Source organism: Adiantum capillus-veneris, chromosome 4 (genome assembly GCF_014529385.1).
Source record: "Adiantum capillus-veneris isolate H3 chromosome 4, ASM1452938v2, whole genome shotgun sequence".
NCBI lineage: Eukaryota > Viridiplantae > Streptophyta > Polypodiopsida > Polypodiales > Pteridaceae > Adiantum > Adiantum capillus-veneris.
Window position 1 is genome coordinate 173,478,098 of NC_140934.1, and position 23,868 is coordinate 173,501,965.

Here is a 23,868-nt window from a genome sequence, read left to right on the forward strand (position 1 = left end):
AGACTTGCAATTTGCGCAACCATTGTTCTATTATTGATTTGGAGAGCTTGAAATTCCATCTCTTTTTGAGTTGCTGACTCCTCTAACTCTTTTACCCTGATGTGCAAATTTTCATTTTCCTCCCTGAGGGACTTGGAAACAATGCTTTCTATTTTGCTGTCATGAGCTGGTCCTTGTTGCTGTTCACTTTGTAAGTCCGAAATTTGCCTTTGTAATTGATCCTCTGCTCTAAGCGCACTTTCGGCTATCATTAAGCGCTGTTTTCTTTCCAACTCCAGCTCTCTCTTCAGTGCAGCCACTTCTTCTTGCGGGTGGACCACTGATGTTGTTGGTAGCGACGTTTTTTGTTTCTTTGCCCATTCTATTTCCCTTGCTTGTATATATGTTACTGCTCTTAAATCTTTGAATTCAATTTGTAAGTCATCGATTACGACTTGCAAACTTTTGACTGTCTCCAGGGCATCTTGATTTTCTTTTTCCAACCTTTGGATGTGTTCATCTCTTCACTGACATCTTCAAGAAATAAATTGATTGTATCTTCACAAATGGCATTGAAATTTTCAGACTCCTGTAAATTTTCCTTGAGGAGATTTACTCTGCTTTTGAGCCCCAAGATCTCAGCATCTCTGATGCTGATCAGTTTTAGAGTGTCATCTCTTTGCTCCTGCAGTATCAGAACTTCTTGATGGGTTTTTTCTAACTTCGTTTTGTTGGACCTATTTTGATTGGCTAACCACTGACTGTGCAGTCTTGTTCGGTTTAGTAGGGTCTCCATTGACTGTAAATCCACATCTATAGTAGCTTCCAGCTCAATTTATTGAGAGGAGGAAGCTTTTTCTTTTGTCTGATCCACCTCTTTTTGCTTGCCTTTATCAATTTGTGATATGGTTCCAGTGTTTGGGTGACCATCTGTTCTTTCTTCTTCTTCTTCATTGGGTGGTGTATGAACTCTCTCATCACGATGTGAGCTCTCTGAATGCGAAGGAGAGTCAGCAGGTGGGGTTGATTGCCTCTCACTTGTCTCTAGCATTGGAGATGGAGGTGGTGTTTCCTGATCTTGTGAAGTTGGCCTTAAGTGATCTCTCAAGGTTTGGAGATCCTCCTCTTCTAGTAGCAATTCTGGTTCGTCCATAGCATTTCTTTCTTGGATGTACCTCTCGAACCAGTCCAACTCAAAAGCGGGGTTGTGTTTATTCTTCGTTCTCAATGTGTAAGTGCTACTAGAAGGTTTCCAAGTGGCGCCTACATCGCCTTGTAGAGATCTCTCGAGAACAAATCCTTCTAGCATTCTTTCCATTTTTGCTACCTTCTGCAATCTGGTGTTGTTTTCCATTTTTGCTTTCCACTTCTTTAGTCGGACATCTTCTTCTTCAGTTTTTCTTTCTTCTTCCATCTTTTCTTGTGTACTTCTGATTACTCTTTCCAGCCTGCATTCTCCAATGGTGTTAATAGAAGCCGGTACTCGCCTTTGTGATCTATCTTCGATATTCTCTCTTAACACCAGCCAATTGTTCTGATGAGGAGCAGATGGTAGCTGATCTGCCGCGCCTATGGCCTGGTATATTATTCTGGCGAGGACTTATCCTCCTGCAATGTAATTTGGTTTGTCCTGCCGTAGCTTTGTCACTTCTTCAAAAAGATATGATGCGTGATCTATATAGAACTCATGTGTCATTCCCATAGCCCAGGTCAGTGTTGTTGAGATGCTCCCGTGCGGTGTAGTGTATCTAGGCGGTCTCTTGCTGTAGCTCAACAAACACTGACTATATATCTGTGTCAGTTCTCTTACTTCCGGGTTTTCTATGAGTTCGAAAGAAGGCAGTTTGGACCTTTGCAAGTAGACTGTGAGGTTCTTCCTTCTTTCTCTCATGTTGGCTCCCTGATCAGAAAATTTCAATGCCTCTTTGATGATCTCCTTGGTGATCTGAATCTCCATCATTTCATTATCCATGCCTGCCACTCTGCAAGTTCCATCTTCTTGGATAGTCTCAATTAGGTGTTGTACCCTCTTGAAATCTATCCCCATTGGTGGTAGTGAGACAAAGTTCCACAAGCCAACTTTTTTGAGCCATGACCTTTGCGGTGATCTTTTCAAGTAATTTTTTGCCTCCTTGGGGATCATCACTGTATCCACTAAGTTTACTTTGTCATCCACATACACTAAATTTCCTTTCTCAATTAGGTGTTGTACACTCTTGAAATCTATCCCCACTGGTGGTAGTGAGACAAAGTTCCACAAGCCAACTTTTTTGAGCCATGACCTTTGCGGTGATCTTTTCAGGTAATTTTTTGCCTCCTTGGGGATCATCACTGTATCCACTAAATTTCCTTTTTCATCCACATACGAACCTTGATAGATTTGAAAGGCTGCTGCCTGTTGCACGTCTGCAGGTATCCAGGTGGCCGGCCGGCTTTAGTGAATTGGGTAGAAAAGGGTATTGCACCTTCCGTTGCCAGGTTCTGCCTTTTCTTTTTCCCAGAGAAGCATCCATGGATCCTATATTCACAAATAACAGTTAATGTACAAACATAGTACTTCTCTTCTAAATTGATTACCACTTAATCATGCATCTAGATGAGCCTTCTTAATCCCAAGATGAGTTAAGGTAAAATGTTAGCAGATAGACAAGCTCTTCCATTGTCTGACTTTGAAGGCTTCAAATTAATGTTGTTGGTGAAGGAGAACAAGTCCAAATGCCTTGAAATTTTGTGTGGTGTATGTGCACAGGGCATGTAAGGTCACCCTATAGTCACAAACTGAAAATCAGTTCATTTGCAATTTCTGCCCAGTCTATCGCGATAGACTGGCCATTTTTTGACAAGGGTCCTATTTTGCACTTGTGACTCCACCAATTGGTTTCTCATGTCTTGCACATGATCTGATCCCATTTCCACCTCAAATGAATGTCAAGTGACCCCTTTTTGGATCAACTTCCATTTTTCCAGATTCCTTCCAAGGAGATGTTGGTCTATCTCTTTCATTTTGTGTTGTATTGGGCTCAAACTTAGTGGGTAGTCCTCTTGCATCATGCTGAAGCCAACTGTTGATTCCAATTTTTGATAAGATGGCCTAGTATCACTCTGCTTAGTCTATCGCGATAGACTGGGACTTAGTGTCATTTTGTCATATTTTGGCTCTGTGATCATCTGTCTGCCTTCTCCTAGTTGATGTAAGGTTGCTTGACCTCTCACATGTGAATTTTAACTGTCTGCCCTTGAGATGCCCTGTTCTGACTCTGAGTTGCTGTCATGTCTATCTCGGCTTGCCATATGAGTCCATCTTGTCACCAAATTTGGTGTACTGCCTCCATATGCTTCCCCAAGTCTATCTTGTGAAAATTTTGAAAAGCCTTCCCCCCAAAAGATAAAAATAGTAAGTCTATCATGATAGATTGGGTTACTTGGCTAAGAGAGATCAATTTTGCACTTTGATTTGATATTTGTGGTCATTATTCCTTGTTAGCATCCCTCATGAAGTCAAAATCAAAATTTTACTTGTCTAATTGTAATAGCAAGTCTATCGCGATAGACTATCTAGTCATTTTTACAATTTTTTTGATGTTAGTTGACCACAATGGTGTTAGTAGGCTCTCCTAGACACACACATCAAGTTTTAATCAATTTAGAAGAGTGTACTCCCTGTTTGCAGAACTTAACCGGTTCTGGAGTCGAAGTAGACCACTTAGGTGATGGTCGCCGTTCCTTTTGGTCATTGTATGACTCCGGCTGTCTTTCATTTCCTTTTGACCTTCCGTCAAAGCAGTCGGTTGTTGTTTTGGTGTTTACATCACCAAGAACGACCATTTGGGCATCTTTGTGGTTTGTTGCTGGCATTTGCCCTAATGGAAAAGCTTTTTCTTGAGTGGACACATTCCAATTCGTAGTTGACCTCTTTTGGATGTACCTTGTTAAATTTGGTGTCATTTGGTCACTTGGTTGGCCCGTTAGAGTATCGTGACGCTTTGCGCATTTTCAGATAGGGACTTTAGGCTCCGTTTTGACAAACTTTTTCATGGTCTAACCATTCAATTGGTTTGTCGAGGTTATTGGCTTGCTGCCTATAAGTTTTGGCTCATTTCCGATCACTTTGGTTCAGGTGCCCTTCTGCAGGTCTTGTGAAATTAGGGTTTTCTGGGCGGCTTCCTTCACGCTTTCCAATGTCATAGGCTTGATCCCTAAGCTATAGGCATTGTGCCTTTTAGTTTTGGTTCCATTTGGTGGCCTCTAGGTATTCCTAACAACCGGTCTACAATATGTGTGCACAGGTTGTGATGGTGGTGCTGGCGAGGTTTTGCGACTAACTGCAGTAAACAACACTTAGAGTCAGTGTTGACGAGCATACCTCTCATATCTGATGTCGATCTGGTGACCATGTGCGATGGATGAGCTCCTGGAAGTCGCAATTGGTGTAGGGAGCTCTCTCTCTCTCTCTCACAATGGAAAATGACTCAAATGAGAGATTTCTAGCCTAGCCTCTCTATATGTAATCGAGATTCTGACACGAAATTTTCCCATCTTTTGCCTGTGGCCATAACTTTTTGCGAGATGCGGTTTAGGCTCACAAATTTCCTGATTTTTCAGTTGCTTCAGTTCTAGAATTTTTGCAGATTTCTCCTATTGGAGGTCCCGTCATGACAGTGGTCATTTTTGCCCTGTCACCTTTGCAGTCCCTATTTTTTATGTGTCTTCTTTACCTTGCTCTGATCAGGCGTCTCTTCTGTTGTGTTTCCATCTGGATTATGGATTTTTGTCTATATTTTTTGCTAGAAAATGGCTAAAATAAAGCAGATAAATCCCAAAATTAACCCGAAAATAGCAATTCTAACCTATAAAAATACCAATGAAAAGCAAAACACTTTGTAGCTCACTTTTCTCTCGTCTATGTACATTCTCACTCTTAATCGTCAACCTTGGCCTATTTTTTGCTGTTTTTCGACGTTTTTTGGCCAGATTTGACTCTGTTTATAGTATATACACATCCCTAGGGGCTCATATATAATCATTTGGTCCCCAATTATGATTAATTACAAGGGCATATTCTTTTTCCCAAAATCACACAATAAAACACAAAAATGGTTCAAAAATTAATCACAAACATTGCCCTCTAATATATGACGTGAGTCCGCATGTGGAATGCCTCCCCCCCTCCTAGTTGGAGTCCTCCCAGACGACAGGGTATCGTCAAGGGTATGTGCTGTTCATGGGCGTGAACTCGTGCTAATGCAGGCCTTGTAATGTAGCCCTATATGCATTTTGATAATGCATTTAGAAAGAATTTATGCGGTGTAAGAGGAAGGTATAAGCGATTCTCTTATTGGCATTTGTTGTTGAGGTTTCCTGTGGTAGCCTGAGTTGGCTGGCAGATTTTCTTTGCCAAAAGAAGTTGTAAATCTGTCGCTCTTTGTTTGATTGTTTTCCACGGTTTTTGAATTGGCGTATGTGGCTCCTTTGAAATCGATATTGTTGTAGATTTTGTTGCATATTCTGGTGGAACATTCTTTCTATTCCATTGGAGGACTTTGGTCGTACCGATCCTTGTAGTTATTGTTGTGGATTCTGTTTGTTTCCTCGTGCACGTTGTATGATTTGGCTTGGCATTGACAGTTGTAGACAACTGTTCCGTGGTCTTCTTTGGCATCCATACTTGTGTTGTTGGCACGTTCTGAATTGGTAATTTTGGCCGCCATACCAATATAGTCCGTTGCGTATTCGACTGGTTGACAATTGTTCTTTGAAGCTTTCCTGGCTTTTGGTGTTGTGCCTGTTCTTCTGTCCACTTTTTTACAAGAATTAAGCTGTCTTGCTTGATCCAAATTTTATATTTCCGCCCTTGATGAAATTGTGCCTCAGCTAGATCTGTACGTCGTACCCAAACTTGCCTGGTTCCCTGCATGATTGTTGATTTTTGATAACACATTTTTTGACATGTAAACTTTGTTTGTTGTTGGTCAATTCCTTGTGGATGTATTGACTCCTGTCTCCTCCTTGACATGTATTGGTCATATGATAAGACGGATTCTGAAAAGTTTTCATTTTTGAACAGTGCTTCATTCGTATCCAAATTAATGAATACCCTGTTAGCTTTCATCCATGTCACTGCTAAGATACACGGCGTTGCTGATCTACCTGGTGGCAGTACATGGAACTTGGTAGTGTATTGGTGTGCCTGCACTGTGATTGGTAATATAATAGACCACAACGTGGTCACCTCATCACCCGATGCTACCTTCAACCTCTGTGTCTCTGGGATCTTCCTCATTGGTCCAAGTTTCTGAAAGAGCTCAAAGCTGATGACACTCATTTTTGCTCCAGTGTCAAGCAATCCATAGATTTCAACTTGTTCTGTGCCTGCATAAGCTTTTATGTAAGGACTACACCACGTATCTTCCAAGTTGTCAATGGTGCTTTCGTGCTGAGCCATAAAGTCTGTTATTGTATTTGCTAATTCTTCACTTTGTATATCCGCTTTGATTGTTCGGAATGTCGAAAGAGGATATTCGTGAGTCATCATTGGTGTGACCATGTTTATTGTCCTGAGAAACTGCTTTCGCTTAGCAATGCGTTCCTTGGCTTCTTGTTGTGCCTGGTCCTGAATTCTTTGCCGTTCCTGTCTATAGGCTTTGCCATAATGCAATTGAAACAACATTTCCGATGTTAAAGGTAGATGATATTTTTTCAAACGACATCCACTAATCCAGTTCGGCATTTCTTTTCCATCTAGAGTTGATAGTTTTACTGCTTCGCTGGATGATATTTCTTGGACCAAATAAGGCCCCATTCCCCTTTTCTTTAGCTTCTTGGCATGCTGTTTAAGGGTGTATACTAAGACATAGTCGCCCGTTTTAAAGCCTTTGTTTTTGACATGTTTGTCAAAAAACTCTTTCTGTTGTCTTTTTTTTGCATATATGGCTGCTACAGCATTGAGTCGTAACTCATCTAATTTTTCAAGGTCCTCTAACCGTTCTGAAAGCTCATGCCCCGTCCAGTCCAATTGTGTGGCTACCCTTAGTGTGGGAATAAAAAATTCAATAGGCAATATTGCATTTAACCCATATACCATATTAAATGGCGTAGCAATGAGTGTTGTTTTATATGCAACTCGATATGCCCACAATGCCGAATATAGCATTTGATCCCAGTCAGTTCTTGTTCCACTAACCAGTTTTGTAAGAACTGTGCACAATATTTTATTTGTCGCTTCTGCTTGACCATTGGCTTGTGGATGGTAGGGTGCAGATTTGCGATAAATTACCATAAACTCATTTAAGAGATGTTGGATAACTTCATTTACAAAGTGTGTCCCTCTATCACTCACTAGCTCGATTGGAAGGCCATAACGTGTAAACACATATTCATATAAGAATTGTGCCGTGGTTCTAGCGTCTGCTTTCGTTGTCGCTTTTGCTTCCACCCATTTGGTCATGTAATCCGTGGCCACTATGATATATTGTGCTTGTGAACGATACGCTGGTGGAGTAATAGGACCAACAAAGTCCAATCCGCATTTAGCGAATGCTCAAGCACTCATCATTGGTCTTAAAGGCATTTCGTCTCTTTTAACTGGTACCTTAGTGCGTTGACATTCATCACATCTTTTCACGAATTCCGCTGCATCTTGAATCATGGTCGGCCACCATATGCCTGCAACCATAATGATTTTTACGGTTCTCTCCGCTGAAAAATGACCTCCTGCTATGCCTGCATGAGCTTGTTCTAATAATGGAAAGTAGTCATTTTCATGAGGAACTAACCTCAGCTGGTCATCAATTCCTCTTTTATACAATTGGTCACTAATGAGGGTATACCTATTTGCTTTGATTTGTAAAGCCTTTTGTCTGGCTTTAGACCAATCTCCTGGCAAATCCTTATTAGTCAAATATTCCACAATAGCATGACTCCATGCATGTGCTATTGTCACTTGGTATAATGTGGTATAATCCACATTGGTATTGGATGTGCAAAAGTTGCATTTCTTGATGTAATTAGCTACATCGCTTGCCATTCCTGGCCAATACACTCCAAGTCTTCTTAATTGTTCATAGGTCATTTGATTTCCTCGATGGAATCCCCCTATTTTTGTATGGGCCTCCTCTAGATACGCGTTGTACTCTTCTGGGCCTATACACAAGCTTAGAATCCCATCGTTTCCATGATGGTACATTCTTCCCGCAAGATTGTGTAATTTTGTGCTTGTCTAACGTCTTCCACCGTGTGTTTGTCGTCAAGATTCATTCCATATGTCAGCAACGGAATAATTTGCGATGACCATTTCGGTACCATCTCTATATTAAACAGGTATGCGTCTAGGAGATCATCATCTACCCCAGTAGCTTTTTTGCCATGTAGTAATCGAGAAAGGTGGTCTGCTATCGTAAAATCAAACTCCCGCAACACAATGAACCATCTTACAATTCGTCCTGTGTTACAAGGTTTGTTTACTAAGTACAAGAGCGCCTGATGATCCACAAAAAATGTGAATTTGTTCGCAAGTAAGTAATGCCGAAATTTATTTACCGCATATATCATACCCAATCCTTCTCTTTCAGTGGTGGTATAATTCTTTTCTGCACTGTTGAGTTGTCTACTAGCATCACTGATTGGAAAATCTGTATTACCCTCCCCTGGTTGTGCTAATATAGAGCCTATTGCAAATGCCGAAGCATCTACATGTACATGGAAGATCTTTGACCAATCTGGTGCTTTTAGAATTGGTGCAGATACCAGTACATCTTTTAGTTTCTGGAATGACTCCTCACATTCATTGGTCCATATGAAGAGCGTGATTAGACTATACAAGGGTTTTGCTATTACAACGTACATGTAGATAAAACGTCGGTAGTATCCACAATGTCCCATAAATGATTGTACCTCTCGTACAGTGTTTGGTCTTGGTAATTCTATGATCACCTTTACCTTGTCTTCATCAATGGTAATTCCATTAGCCGATACTATGTGGCCTAAGATTTTACCTTGTCGGACCATGAATACACATTTTTCTGGGTTGAGGAAAATCCTATACGTTCTGCATTTTTCGAATACCTTTCTAAGATGATCTATATGGTCTTCTCTCAATAGAGAATAGACACACAAGTCATCCATGTAAATATCCAAGAATATTCTCAAGTATTCTTTAAAAGCATGTGTCATTAATCTCTGAAATGTGGCTGGAGCATTGGTCAAGCCAAATGGCATTACCCTAAACTCATATATGCGCCATTCTGTTGCAAACGCTGTTTTGTATTGATCTTCTAGTTTGACCCCCAATTGGTTATAACCAGAGAATCTGTCCATAAAGCTATAGGCTTGCTTGCTTGCTACTCGTTCCAGGACGTGTTCAGTGATAGGAAGAGGATAGTTGTCCCTTATTGTTGCTGCATTTACCCTCTCGAGATTCACACACACTCGTAATTTCCCGTTCTTCTTAGGTACCACCACTATCAGTGACACCCAGTCCGTGTGCTCTATCTCATAAATAAATTCAGCCTCCATAAGTTTGTCTATCTCTTCCTTTATCCTTTTGGCGAATGTCTCATTGTACGTGTATAGACGTTGTTTGCTTGGCTTTGCATCAAAATTCAGAGGGATTGAATGTTCACAAATGTTAGGATCCACCCCCTTCAGATCTTTGTACGACCATGCAAATACATCACGAAATTCCTTAAGCGTTTTGATCAGTAAGTCCTCTTCTTCTCGGCTTAGATCCGTGGTGATGTAAGCAAGTCGAGGACTTTCTCCCGGCTCTGCTAAGTCTATTTTCTTGGCATTCTCTGGCCCATCGTAGGACTCGTTTGATTTAGGCTCTCTCATTGGTTGCTGAACCACCAATCTTCTTTCCTGAATGGTGTACTTACAATAGTGAGGAGGTACATCTATCTTTTTACTCCAATCACTAGCGTTCGTTCCATCGCTACTTTCCATTTCAGTTGTCCATACATTTTTCAGTTTTTGTTTCAAATCATTGTATCTCAATTTCCGTTCAACTTTCGTTATAATTGGATCACCAGAGACATCCAATTTTTCTATTGCAACTCTTTTTTTTGCTTTGCTGGTTTTCTTAGGTTTCAACAGTGTGGACTTCAATCCTGAGTCTTCAGCAACCTTAAGAAATCTTCCTGACACTTTGTCCTTAGCACAATCAACAGCATGAATGTTCATATGGAAATGTGTCTTACCCCTGAACTCCGGCATAGGTCTCAGCCTAGTTTGTAGATTGCTATGGTGTCGCCTACTCTTGTATCTTTTTTGGCGTCTCTCACTTTGGTTTGGGAAATTGTAGAGGACGTCATTGTCTTGATCTTGATGGTAGTCTTCCTCCGTATTTTCCGACTTCTCGTCATCCGCATTATCTTTGTTTTCACATTGATCAGAAGAATCATAAAATTCTTCTCCCTCCTGCTCGATTTCTTTAGTGGGGATGTCCACATAGCCCACTATCTTCATCTCAAGTACTGTTTTCATTTTATAGATCCTCGTATTCTGAGTATCTCCATCGTTCTCATCTTCCTCCACAATTTCGCTCAACATGTAGTATGGTATGATATCGTAGCCATTCTTGTCACAAAATTTGGTGGGAGTGACTTCATTGACACATACATCCAATGTAGCCAAAATTTGAGACCATTCTAGGGGTTCGAGCTTCTCTTTAGGAAAGGGTTCTCGTATACAGGCATCGTCTTCCAAGACCCTCTCTAGTGTCCTTTCATTGTGGTCAAATTCACTACATTGAGATGCTCCGCACATCCATATCTCCTTTTTCTTACAGAGCCACGCTGGGACTTCTGATCCACTAATGGTGGCTGAGTCAAATTCTTCCACAGGTGTTCCCATGACATCATGGTAGCTACGATTTTTCATGTTTACACGTGTAGTGGTTTCAGCATGTCTTAGATACAAATAATCATACCCCCAGTCCTGCACCATCTTGAGTTGCCTCATGAACGGCCTACCAAGGATAATTTCATAATTGTTCTTCTTGCCGAAATCTACTATGGCAAATGTATGTTCGTACTCTATTCCACATGAAGATACCACAATTGCCTCAAGCAATCCTATAGGCCTTTCTATGTGCCCATCCGCCAGTTGCAATTTCATTCTAGTTGTTCGTATTGCTGGTTTTCCCCATTTTTCCCATAGCATTTTGGTTGCAATGGCAATGCCAGCTCCGCTATCAAGTATGGCCTTAGTCTCTATGCTGTTATACTCAACTGGTAGAGTTGTGTTGCCGTCTTCACCCTCACAATACTCTCCGACCTTGTTGAGTGGCACTGGTCTAGTGTTGACTTTCTTCGGTTAGTGTCATGAAGCTCATTTTCGAAGAATTTAAGAGGCGTCCTTATACCAAAATTTTCAAGACATTTGCCCACTTCCGTCCACATGCTTGGCCTAATTTTTAACAATTCTGCCAATGTGATCATACACTTGACCGGAGTGGTCAACAAGTCTGTCAAGATTTTAGTGTCCAATTGATTTGACCCTCCTATTCTTTGAGAAGGTACTCTTCGAATTTCTGACCTTGCCTCATAGTCTCCCATGTATGGCAACAGAGTTTTGAGTGATGCTGGTCTGCTATCTTTGGATGCGACTGAACCATTATCCCCTTGAAATGATTTAGCATCTAAATCCCATGGAGGCTTATTCAAGTTCAACTTTAAGAAAGGCGTCGACTCGACTGTTTTTGTCTCATATTTTTCTTGAGATTTTCTCACCGTTTCCCATAGCTCTTCAGGCCAATTTTCTTCCACAATAGGGGTATATGGTGGAAAATATTTCAGTGATTCATCACTGCTATTAGGCACGATTCTTGCATCCTCTACATCAGGCAAGGATTTAACATTTTCTATCTTGTCAGGTACCCTTTGCTCGGTTTTGTGAGGTGTTTCATTGTTTGGTGGTTTGATTATTCTATCTCCCACTTCCATAGGTGGAGGCTCTAGTAAAGCTTGTGCAGTTTGAATCAGTTGTTTGCACATCTCTAGTCTCTGTTTTTCTATATCTGGATATGGATATGTCATCCACCTTTGCTCTAGAGTCTGTCTGTACTTCAATCTTGCTTCATATGCCTGCAAGATTGCATCTAAGGGCTCATTGACCTTATCTACCAATAGAGACCCTCCTGAGCCTGCGCTTTTTGGTCCCTCCGTTGATTTTAGAGAGTCGGACTCTCTTTGCTGTTTAAGTTGCTCTCGAGCTATTGTTAGCTCAGCTTCTACATCTTTCTGTTTTCGCTCACTTCTAGCTTTCATTTTTGCTCTTCGTTCTTTCCAAGGATTATCACGACTGACGCTAGACTTGTCAGTCTTGATTTCTTCTTGATTTTCATCGTTACTCTTGGGCTGATTGTCATTTTTCCTTGTTTGGACTCTCGTCGAGACCTTAACAGGAATCGGAGTTTCGTTTTCTGACCCTCCACTGGAAGGCAGTGCTCCCAGCATATTCAAAGTAGTTTTTGCTCCTTTGCTCGGGTTTTTAGGGCAATCAGGGATCAAGTCAGTAATTCCACACTCAGTGCAATATGCGTTGACCCTAATGATTTCATCATGAGGACAGTCCGTCAGCCAATGGTCTCCACCACACTTGTAGCATGGTCCCTTAGGCTGTTGAGGTGCTCCTTGAGCTCCTCTTTGTTGGTGTGCAAACCTTTGCCCGCTCATGCCTCCGTTGGCTATGAACAACAGTGTTCTTTCATTCAAGCTATATTTTCCTTCCCCCGCTGCCTGTGCAACAGTTGGTGGTCCTGTATTTCCTATCATGCTCCATGGTTCTTGTGTGGAGGGTTCTTCCGGTGGATAATAGACAGAGTTTGCTGCATATCCATTAGGCTCGTCGTAGTATGCATGCATAGGCACCAAAGCCTTCTCATCCGATTCAGTTACTGTTGGTGTGTATCTTATGTCGACTGGTCGTAATCCTGGTAGGGGTGGTTGTTGTCCCAACACTGGTTGTGGTCTTTCGATACCTACGGGTCCTGGTAGGTTGCCTGTATGATATATAGGCATCGGTGGGACTTGAGGGGATGTCACCTGAGCTTGCGGAGCATATGGTTGTTCTCTCACATATCCCTTGTTATAATAACACTCCTCCGTCCCATGGTTTGCCCATTTTTGTTCAATCGCACACCATTTTGGTTGTTTAGCTTGTGGTTTAGAATACAAGTTAATCTTTTTAAGCACTTCCTCTACAATCTGCTCTTGGCTCACCCTTGCTTCTCCTTTCGGTGTTGTCTTAGCAGACTTGTTTCCACTTTGTTGCGAGGAGGAATCATCGTCAAGATCCTTGAACTCACCCTCTTTGTAGACCGTACAATTGTCCAAAAGGTATAGAGCCTCCTTGGTTAACTCATTCAACATCGTGCTCCTTTTCATATGTAAGTCTTTCTGGAGATCTGCATTCCTTAGTCCTTGGATAAATATAAACATAAGTCTGGACTGAGTTGGCAGTTCTTCAACGGGGCCGAACTTAACATATCTTTTTAATTGGAGGGTTGTCTTTCGCACAAACTCTCCATCTTTCTGTTTGAATTTATGGATTTGTGAGACTGTATTATGAGCTATTCCCCTTTTTGAGAATTCCTCGATAAACTCGTCAAACACTTCCTCCATAGACTCAAAGTCTCTTCGCTCCACTGAGTCAAACCATGTAGCAGCATCATCCTCTAAGGTTAAACCAAATCCTGCAAATTGGATAGGGAAGTCTAACACCTCTTTAGCTCTAATTACATGCACAAAGGCTATTACATGATCTCTCGGATCCCTGCTTCCCGTGTATTTCTTGTTTACCCATTTTTGCACTTGAGAAGGTCTAATTCTACGATGGTCTATAAATCTCATCATGGGATCTCCCCGTCCTAGTCGATATACCTCCTCTGGTCTTCTGTAGTGGCCAGGTTCCTCTCCCAATGGTGCTCCTAAGCCATAATTTCTAATAGCTCTTGCAAGAGATGGTTCATCTCTCCGAACTCATTCTAGGGGTGGTCTTCCAGGCTCAGTTGACCCCTGAGTCTTTGGCTTACTCTCTCCTTGATACTCTGCATAGAGTGGTGGTTCTTGTAAATCCCTTAGCCCTCGTGCGGTTTGATAACCCTCTCGGGTTCGGTCTTGTTCTAATGTAGCACTCTGTCGAAGCCATGCCTGCAATGATGGCTGAGTAGCTTGTTGGTCCTGGTAGTTGAACGTCGGTTGTCAGGTAGAATGTGAGGTAGCATCATACTCTTCTGAAAAGGGATTTTTCGACTTGCTAGGGGTGTAGTTGGCTCTTGGTACTTCGTCGGGGCCATAGGTTGATGCTCCCGGAACTGTTGCCTTTTCAACCTCCTCTGGAAGAATACGTTTGTATTCTCGCCCGTATTTGTCAACAAAAACAATATCCTTCCCCATAGCAGTTTCATAAGAGAATAAGTAAAGAACCTTGTTTTTGCTTAATTCCTTTGGGTAGGATTCCTTGCATCAAAAGTAAGAGACCATTCCCTCGTTTTCATGCTTGTACATCCCCACATTCTCATTATAGGTTGGGACCCTGGTTGTTTTCTTATCATACATAAAAAACGCTCCAGGTCGATCAATGTTAGGAGGCGGTTCTTGGGTTTCTGAAACCATTTTCCCTTTTGCCACATTATCTCCATATCTGTTGTAATACTCAGGGTTACTAACTATCAGATAGTGGTTCCCCTTTTCATCTCAAAATCTGTCTCCATCATCATAGACTCGAATTATCTCCAGTCTCTGAGCCGGTCTTTCTTCAATACAAATACACTTGCGTCCTCGATAGTCAGAATAAACTAAGGCTCCCCTTGAGTTTGTTCCTTCCAAGAAGATTATAGTGAACTTGGTTTCGTTTAAAGGATGTAGGGAGGTGCTTCCCCCTGGCATTGGTCCTTCACCGTTGAACCCTCCTGGCTATTGACTCCCCATAATGAAGAAGGACTTTTCCGACGAAGTGTCAGTATCACTACCCTCTTCAATGATCTGTGCTAATGGGTCTGGTCTCGTCTGAGTTACACTCTCTTCGGTGGACGTGGTGCTTACTTGACTTTTGACACTTTTAGCTCCTGACTTAACAAAGGCTCCCGACCTTAAATACATACGAATAAAAGCTAGGTTGCAAACTTAAAGCTTACCTGGACTCCTTTTTCCTGTGCGGCTTTGTGATGATCTCCTTCTGGGATCTACACAAGTATGGTTAGTCTGTTCACAAGGGTTTTCCTTGAACCACGAAAAATCTTTCAAGTATGTACAACAACCACTTAGTCAGTCTTCTGGTGGTCCAATTTCAAATATGAAATGATGGCTGGGGCCTAGGTGGAGAGTATGTCCTAGCAGTATAGTCACAACTTGCAAAGTATGTCTGAATCACTACTTTCCTAGTCTATCGCGATAGACTAACAATTTGATCAACATAAGTCAATTTAAAATTGTGACTTCACCCTTGAGTTCCAGTTACCCTCTATAGCCTATCCCTCAAGTTTTATGAAGTTTGGATACTTGGTTTGGGTTTTGGTCCCATTTTAGTATTTTGGTCAGAGCCTGATTCTCTATATGGGCCTTAGATTGACTTTTAGTGATCTAAATGCCTTGAAATTTGGTGTGTATGCTGTATAGGCTCTGATAAAGCTCTCCCTAAGGGAAATTTGTAAGATAAGGTCCTCAGCAGCAGTTTCCCTAGTCTATCGCGATAGACTCGGCATGTTCTCCATTGTTGGCATTTTTCTCAAGTTATCTCCACAGCTGGTTCACCCTCTCCCTGTGTAGTGTATTGACAAATTTTTGCCCTGTTTGGACATTTGGTCAAAGCCTTCTTGCCCTTGTCTCTGAATTCACTCTAAAACACCAGTTTTGAAGTTTTGTGGTCAAGATGGTGTTCAGTTTCACTCAATTTTTGTGAGTACCCTTGTGTTGATGTGTTTAACCTGTGGTATAAAGGTTTTTTTCTTGTTTTGTTAGTTAATCACCAACTTCATCAGTCTATCACGATAGACTAGGCAGACAACAATGGGGATTTCATTTTTTGTCTGTTTTTGGACAGTTGTGTTCTCTGTGCCCATATACGTCTATCCCTCAAGTTTTATGAAGTTTGGACTTATTTTGACCTTGGACTCAAGCACTTCACAAATTTCACTTTTCTATGGCAATTCACAACTCAAATGCACTTGAAGTGATGAAAATTTTGTTGAGATGTCGAGCTCTACACCTTGAGCTGGCATCCACTACGGGTCTTGGCCGCTTACGGCATTTACTCACTGGCGCGTTAGGTGACCGACACGGAGGATCTCTGCCAGTGATTCTACAGCTGGACTACACTTATAGTGCCAGCCTAGTACGCTTCTAGCGAGTTCACACTTAGTGACCGCATGTACATATGTGCTATTTTTCAGCTTTAGCACTTAGTCATTTTGTACTCTCTTTTCTGTGAAGAAGAAGAAGAAGCTTTCCATCTCTGTGTGCTTTGTGCTTGTCTTGTGTAGCTCTCTTGCATCCTCATTCTTTACATGGTATCAGAGCCTGGTGCAGGCAAGAGAGGCTAAGAGAGCAAGAGCATCACAATCTCGTCGTTCGCACAAGTTTCTGAACAGGTCTCCAAAGTGTAGTATACAGAGATTTACTGTACAAGTACAGTGGTTGTATGTACGCTTGATTGTGGACACTCGTTGAGTGTAGAAAGCGTTACAGGAACCACGATAGCAGGTTCAGCAGATTTGCAGGTTTTTGCAGATTGCAGCTATTTTGTCTTAGTGCTTCAACATGTCTGATGGTTTCAGTCAGATTGTTACTGAGAAGCTTGAGAAAAATAACTACCCTGCATAGAAGTTCAGAATAACAAATTTCCTAAAAGGAAAAGGTTATTGGGACTATGTAGAAGGAGACACTGAAAAGGAACCAGAGATTCCCGAGGCAAATGCTACATCAGAACAAAGGAAAGCTTTGAGGGACTGGCAACAAGGCCAGAGCAAAGTGATGTATTGGCTTTCTATGAGCATCACAGATGGCATGATGGGCTATCTACAGGATGCTGAAACCCCCGCCATTACATGGAAAAACTTAGGCAGAGTGTTCGAGGTGAACACCAAGGCCAGGAAGCTTCAACTAAAGTCGGAGCTAAATCAGGTTAAGAGGAACAACCTCTCCATCAATGATTATGCTTTGAAGATCAAGAGTATCATTGAGGCTCTTGGATCTACTAAAGTCTCAGTGGAAGACGATGACATTGTCCGTGCATGCTTGGATGGTCTAGGAGATGAGTATGTACATTTTAGGTCTTCCATGAATACAAGAGACGACATCCCCGTGTTCCAAGATTTGATTTCTATGCTTATTCTTGAGGAGAAGAACCTTGACACATCTTCTTCTCATGGCAGTAATAATTCTGAACAGGCCTTCTATTCTAACTCCAACAGAGGTAGAGGTAGAGGTCGTGGTTGAGGCCCAAGGGGTTGCAGGGGCCAATTTCTGGAAGGTCAATCAAATCAAAACAATACAGGTGGCAGGGGAAACCAGTCTCAAGGCAGGGGGAGTCAAAGAGGTCGTGGTGCAGGATCAAGCAGGCAGCAACGTACTCCAGATAGTAGAGAATGTTGGACTTGTGGTGAAAGAGGTCACATGTCACGTGACTGTCCAAAGGGAAAAGCAAGTAGAAAGAGAGAACAGGGCAACTATGCATCTACTAGCAGAGATGCAGATGACAACAAAAACGAGCGCATGTTTGTTATGCAACATGTAATGAATACAATGACTGCAGAGAATTCCACCCAAGATGATGTTTGGTATGTGGATTCAAGTGCCTCTAATCACATGACGTCTCGTGGAGAGTGGTTTAGAGATATGCGCAAACCAGATGTGTCAGGCTATGTGCAGACAGGAGATGACACAGCTCACCCCATTGCTCATGTAGGGGACATACCTCTAAATACGAAGAATGGGAAATCAAAGTACTTAGCAGATGTACTTCATGTCCCAAACATTACAAAGAATCTTGTTTCTGTTGGACAAATGGTTGAGCAGGGTTTGCAGGTTCGCTTCAATCCAAATGGCTGTTATGTAGAAGATTTTCGGAATGGCTGTAAGCTGATCACAGAGGGCAAATGTGTGGGCAGAATGTTTACGCTGAATGTAGACATGCCTGAGGTAAAAGATGCATTATTTGCACAGGGCACAGGTGTTGTGGCTGATGTTGACATTTGGCACAAACGCATTGGCCATGTCAATGAGCAGAGATTGCGCAGCATGCAATCAAAACAGATTGTAAAAGGTTTGTCCAAATTCAAGGTGGATGGTATGCATAAAGTGTGTGCAGCATGCCAGTTTGGAAAACAGTCAAAGGGCTCATTTCCACATGAGCGCAATGTATGTAAAAAGCCACTTGAGGTGGTGCACACAGATGTTTGGGGTCCAACCGATACTGCAAGTATACATGGTTGCAGGTATTATGTCTCTTTCATTGATGACCATACAAGGAAAGTATGGGTCTACTTCATGCGTAACAAAAGTGAAGTGTTTGGTCACTTTCAAGACTTCAAAGTCATGATTGAGAAGGAGACAGATATGCAAATCAAGACATTGAGGTCAGATGGAGGGGGAGAGTACTTCTCCAATGATTTTTCAGATTTTCTACGAATGCATGGTATACACAGGCAGTTTACATGCAGATATACTCCACAGCAGAATGGGGTCGCAGAAAGGAAAAACAGGCACATTGCAGAGGTTGCACGTGCATTGATGAATGAGAAGAACATGCCTCATCATTTCTGGGCTGAAGCTGTAAATACAGCTGTGTACATTATGAACAGGACACCTACAGTTGCGGTGCATGATGTAACACCTGAGGAAAAGTTTACAGGTACAAAGCCTGATTTGGCACACTTGAAAGTGTTTGGCTGCATAGCTTACGTGCATGTACCAGATGAGTTGCGTAGGAAATTGGATCCTAAAGCAGAGAAATGTATTCTTGTGGGATATTCCCTTGAACAAAAGGGGTACAGGTGCTACAATCCTACTACACGAGAATTACGAGTGAGCAGAGATGTAGTCTTTGATGAGATGAGCAGCTGGTACAGTAATGCACATGGCACTATTGGGGCTGATGTAAAAGATGATGTGGTTGTACAAAATGTGAGGCCACAGTCACAGGTTTTGAGTGGACCACAAGAGTCCTCTTCTCGTGGCTCTGTTGAGAAACCATGGAATGGTAGACTACGTACGCAGGTTACTCCACCAACAGGTACAGGGAATGTATCACGAAAAGGAAAGGAAAAGGTTGATGAACCTCCCTTTATGGTTGATGCATCATCAGGTTTTTCACATGTAGACATGGATTCAGATGGTTCTGAACAAAGTCTTGATGAGGAATTTGGAATTCCGGCTGTCAGGACACCTGGTGTAAGGAAAGTACAAGAAGATGCTAGAGGTCAAAGGAGTGACCCAGGACCGCGCAGATCTAATAGAGTCAGAAATCCAGTTCAGAAATTGACTTATGATGGGTATCTAGCGCATCACTGAGCCTACATGGCTAAGATGATACAGGATGTGGAGCCCACATGTTTTGAGGATGTAGTTGGAAATGTGCATTGAGATGATGCAATGAATGAAGAGATGGCTGCATTGGAAGCAAATGACACATGGGAGTTGGTGCCATTGCCAAGTGGCAAGAAAGCTATTGGCTGTAAATGGGTGTATAAAACCAAGCATAAGGCTGATGGTAACATTGAGCGTCACAAGGCAAGGCTGGTCGCAAAGGGTTATGCACAGATGTATGGCATAGACTATGAGGAGATCTTTGCTCCAGTGGCAAAGATGACGACAGTGAGAGCTGTCATAGCAGTGGATGCATCTAGAGGATGGATTATGCATCAAATGGATGTAAAGAATGCCTTCTTGAATGGTGAGTTGTAAGAGGAAGTGTATATGGATCAACCACCTGGTTATGTCGATCCAGGTTACCCAGATTATGTATGCAGACTTCTCAAAGCTTTGTATGGTTTGAAGCAGGGCTCTAGAGCATGGTATGATAGGATTGCCAAGTATCTTGTCAGTATTGGTTTTAGGAGAGCTCATGCTGATCATTCACTCTATGTACGTGAGAGTGATGTGGGGATTGTGGTCATTACCATATATGTAGATGACCTTATTATTGTTGGTGACAATGCTATGGAAATTGACCATGTGAAGGGTCTTCTCAAACACGAGTTTGAAATGAAAGATTTAGGCGAGTTGCGCTACTTTCTTGGCATTGAGGTGATCAGGACTCCAGAGGGTGTATGGCTATCACAGAGACAGTATGCTTTGGACATGTTGTCAAAGTATGGTATGGCTGATTGTAAGCCAATTTCTATTCCCTTGGATGTGAATGCAAAGCTGAGTGCAGAGAAGGGTGATGTTGTTGAGGATGTCAACATGTACAGGAAGATTGTGGGTAGTCTAATCTACTTGACTATCACGAGGCCAGACTTGAGCTACACAGTAGGCTTGGAGAGTCAGTTCATGCAACTTCCGAGGAAGCCACATTTGGATGGAGTACGACGCACACTTAGGTATGTGCAAGGTACTCTTGACTACGCATTGTTCTATGCAGCAGATGCACCATTAGCATTGTATGGGTATACAGATGCAGATTGGGCAGGTAGCATTGTTGTAGGAGATCTACGAGTGGCTTCATGTTCTCTTTTGGGAGTGCTGCTGTTACTTGGAGCAGCAAAAAGCAGCCTACGATTGCTTTATCGAGCACAGAGGCCGAGTATAGAGGTGCAACAGTTGCGGCGTGCGAGGTAGCTTGGCTACGCACATTACTTGAGGACTTGGGAGTGCAGGTGGACCAACATATTTTCATCCATTGTGACAACCTCAGCAGCATGCAGTTGGCTAGGAACCCAGTGTTCCATGCCAGGACCAAACACATAGAGGTCCATTACCACTACGTTCGAGAGCGAGTGTTGGCGGGCGACATCGACTTGGTCTACGTCAGCACAGAGGAGCAGATAGCGTATATCTTTACCAAGGCCCTCGGAGCTGAGAAGCTTCGATGTTTCCGGACTATGCTTGGACTCTGCGACATGCAGAGCTCGAGGGGGAGTGTTGAGATGTCGAGCTCTACACCTTGAGCTGGCATCCACTACGGGTCTTGGCCGCTTACGGCATTTACTCACTGGCGCGTTAGGTGACCGACACGGAGGATCTCTGCCAGTGATTATACAGCTGGACTACACTTATAGTGCCAGCCTAGTACGCTTCTAGCGAGTTCACACTTAGTGACCGCATGTACATATGTGCTATTTTTCAGCTTTAGCACTTAGTCATTTTGTACTCTCTTTTCTGTGAAGAAGAAGAAGAAGATTTCCATCTCTGTGTGCTTTGTGCTTGTCTTGTGTAGCTCTCTTGCATCCTCATTCTTTACAAATTTGATGACACTTCATCTTAAACTTGTGAATATCAGTCGTACCACATGACACAGTCGTACCACATGACACAGTCAATTTACCCTAGGCTAATGGTTATATCTCTTCTTGGCCTTGTTAGGTTCACTTAGTGTTTTCTTATGAAAATCACCTGTTTATTTTTGTTGGTTTTGGTCGCAATTTTTATGTTTTCTCAAGTGTTGGATCATAAATTTCAATGTCTACTCTTTTCACCCCTTTTAAGGGTATATGGTGTGGGTTTTGCTTTCAAGGCAAGCAAACAACCTTATTGTTTCTTCTTTTTCTACTCTATTTCTACACAAGTATAACAAGCACTCAAAACCAAAAACCATAACCCCACATTATCGTACTTAACTAAATCTAACTAGTCACAGACCCTCGGCAAGACACAGGCTTCCTGGCTATTCACTAGACCTCAGAATACTCCATCCTGGATCTTGTTCTAAAAGTTTAAGCTCTCTCTAGTCAAAACTAAAGTAAGCTAACCATCACACGAGTGACGTAGATCTCCCTACTTAAGGTCTTCTGTCCCCGGCAACGGCGCCAATGTTTTAGGGAAAAACTACTCCCCCGTTCATGCTCACAAGCACGACATAGACAACATACTTATCATCCGATGACACAACTAACCCATAGGTGCACAGAGGCAATCTTGTTAGCTTGTCAGGCGGAGACCAATCTACACATACACACTTCTATGATGCATCAATCACTAACCCTTGTAGAATGCAACCCACTCTATCCCTAAACGCTCACAACACCGTTTATACCTCAAATGAACTCAGAATCGCATCAAACTTACTAGGCATCATCCTCTCAATAGGATATACTTACCTATAAGTCTAATCTCACCAGATTTGAGCCCTAGCTATCTCGATTATAGTCGTGATAGACTCACAGGTCATAATCCAAAAGTGGTTGAAACCTAAGTTTATGAGTATCTATGTGTAGCTAATCTCTTTCTCATTCCATAAAGCACTTGATTGTTGAAAACAGACACTGTTTGTGCTACTTACAAGCAAAACAAACTCGAGGAAGGATCGATCGCGAACTGCTCGAAAAGGTGAATGCGTGGCGTGGGCGCGTAGCTCTCGGAGAGGCTACCGCGATGGTGTGGTCACGTCGTGAATTCGATGAGGGAGTAGCACGTAGCGAAGAGGATAAGACAGACTCACTCTCTCTCTCTCTCTCTCTCTATCTCTCTCTCTCTCTCAGACTCGTACGACCCAGGATTAATATTCAAATGTTATCTTTAAAAAAATGGTTCTAAGGTGACTTTTATACTTTAGTCACCTTAGCTCAAAAATGTACATGGGGTTCTCTTCCTCATAATTACAAAGTGGGAAAAATTTGGGTCCTGACTGACTGATTAATCTTTACATAACCCAGACAAGTGGATCAAAATGATAAGACGTCTTTGACATAAAAATGGGAATTTGATAGGCTTTACAAGGTGGGCTCATTACAACAGTCGGACAAGTTGGGCTCCAACACCATCACACTTAATAAGTGATTTGGTAATCACGAGCTGGGTCTTACCCCAAAACTAGACTCATCTAGACACTCTTAGTGCTATAGATAAAATAGGAGATCCACTGAAGTTGGAATCGTATTCACAAATAAATATTTTTCGGACCCAAAAATCCATAATCTTGGGTTTTTGTGAACAGCTGTGCTGTCTGAAATTCTAGCTTCATCTATACACCTTGGTATAGATAAACCCTTACGAGTTTAAGATGTTCAAAAACTCAACTTGATTTTCACACTCAAAGTGTGTAGTGCTAAAATAACACCCGAAAATCGCTAATGGCAAGACTCTTTCTTGTCCATTAGAATTGAGGGGTACTCAATTGAATAGAATTGTTCGATATTGAAAGCAATCACTGATGGATTACAAACCGACGGCTCTTAGCCATTCCAAAATAGGTGGCAATAGATGACTCTTAGCCCTTCCTGTTACCGTATTGACATAGAAAGATTTCTATAGAATCATGCCTAGTTTCACCTTTCCCACAGAGAATTTGTAAAGGGAGAGAACAAAAGAGAATGATGGACTGAGGAAACCCCTTATTCTAATGTGTTGTATGCCCCTTGCAGATACTCCACTATAGACCATGTATGTGTAATAGATTATCCTATAAGCGTACAACAGTGTACGTGTACCACGTCCTTGTAGAGAGAGGTACCATAAGTCGCATCTTGATCCTTGTATGCGATTGTGATTGTACTAGGGTGACTTTAAATATGACACTTTGCCTATAAATAAACATAAAAAATATTCTAAGATGTCAGTCACTTACCTTGTCCTTGACATAGTAGTTAGTGTTATAGCAGAAGCGTATGCAATGATGGGTGTCGTTTGTCCATCGTACTAGTATGCCGTGCATACACTACAAAGAATAAGATATTAAGCCATTGGCTTCAATGATAGTCTCAACCTTGTGAGCCTCTAGTATACATGCCTTGCATTA